Here is a 1,785-nt window from a genome sequence, read left to right as displayed (position 1 = left end):
TCCAATTTATACTACCCTCAAATATGAACTAAAAGCTTACTTAAGTTCATTAACCAATAATCAAGATTTATAACTTCAAACTCATTACAAAACCAACCCAACTCTAAAAATACATGAATCATTCCTCCCAAGAACTAAACCTAGCATAAAAAGCTCTAAATAATCAAAAGTAAGGTTAGGGTATGAGATTATACATTCCTTGGTGAGTGAAAGTAACTAAGGAGCTTGGAATCACCCTTGAAAATCCTTACTAAAGCTTTATCTAAAGAAAACACAAGATCAAAAATTTCAAGATCTTGAAAACACTATTCATCCTCTTCTTCCATGAATTATTGGAAGAGATTGTGAAGGAAATGGAAGCTTAGATTCATAGGATAGCTATATCTATGAACAAGGAACCTTGGATAATTACCTCACAATTTAATAATGCTTGAAACTTGAATTTGGATTTTCTTTTCTTTGAAAATGGAAAACGGCCGAGAGCTTTGTTCTTGAGGAACAAAGTGAGCTTCTTGATTTTTGTGTTATGTTATTTGTTGGTTGATTCCCTTTAGCTTTGGCAATTAATTAGACTTTTTTACCATGGTAAAGAATGAATGGTTCATAATCAACCAACCAATCCCTCCTTTTTGTCATGCTTAAGTCACCATGCTTATGTCATCTTCCCACACTTGTCTTCTTCTTGTTGGTGTGATGACATCATCATCCACTAACCTCTTTGATTAACTCCTAATTACTTGGCTAATGATCGCTGATCTATTATACGGTTCGCTTAACTTTCGTTCTCGTTTATCGTTTGAGGGATCATACCCGGGATCTTATTACTTGGGTTCCCCTAAACCCTTCTCAATATTTTATATTCCTTTTTATGATACTCTCTTACCATCCTTGAATTTAAATCCTTTTTATCATGTTACCTTATACTCAATTCTTTCTGTATCTGGTGGGTTTTCGGGAAAAATCGTAGTGTTCGAATTTGGATTCTGACGATCTTTACATACACTTATATTCCATATAGAGTACTAATAAGATCTCAGAATATTAATAAAAGAACCCCTACATAGTGTGGCATGAAAAGTTTTCTTATTCAGTATAATCAACAAAATCACTATTCATAAGGGTTACAAAAAGTTCAAAATTTTTGGGGTTATTACAAACACTTTTGAAATCAAGGCTAGCACGATTCAGATGGTAAAGAACTCAGTCTAGTTTGGGGGTTCTCCAACGGAAGATCCCAACATGCATATTAGAGATTTCATCGAGATTTGTGACATTTTCAAATTCAACAATATTTCTAAAGATGGTGTTAAGCTGAGGCTTTTCCCATTCTCTTTGAGAGATAAAGCTAAGTGTTGGATGCATTCTCTACCACCAGGCTTTATTACTACTTAAGAAGATCTTGCGTAAAATTTTCTCACTAAATTCTTCCCTATGGCAAAGACAGCTGCAATAAAAAATGCTATTACTCAATTTGCACAGCAATCGGGAGAGTCTATATGTGAAGCTTGGGATCGTTATAAGGAGATGCTTAGAAAGTGTACTCATCATGGGATGCCTGACTGGATGATTATCGACCGCTTTTATAATGGCTTGGGAGCACACTCTAGACTCATGCTTGATGCAGCATCAGGTGGAGCCTTATGAGCTAAGAGCTACGATGAAGTTTATGAGTTAATTAAACTTATGGCTGCTAATGAATACCAGAACCCTTCTCAGATACTACCTCAAGGTAAGGTAGCAGAAATTCTGAAGGTGGATGCAGCTACTGCTATAGCTGCTCAGCTT

General features: G+C 35.5%; 1 non-coding gene across 1 annotated transcript; it reads right to left on the bottom strand.

Annotated features, from left to right (window-relative positions):
• Positions 1–1,446: 1,446 nt before the first annotated feature.
• On the bottom strand, positions 1,447–1,553 carry LOC141722158 (small nucleolar RNA R71). The gene has a single exon (XR_012575185.1). It is a non-coding gene; the product is annotated as a small nucleolar RNA R71 (small nucleolar RNA).
• Between the last annotated feature and the right edge of the window lie 232 nt (positions 1,554–1,785).

This window comes from Apium graveolens, chromosome 4 (genome assembly GCF_009905375.1).
Source record: "Apium graveolens cultivar Ventura chromosome 4, ASM990537v1, whole genome shotgun sequence".
Lineage (NCBI taxonomy): Eukaryota > Viridiplantae > Streptophyta > Magnoliopsida > Apiales > Apiaceae > Apium > Apium graveolens.
Note: the sequence above shows the minus strand (reverse complement) of the source record. Positions and strands in the feature narration are given on the sequence as shown.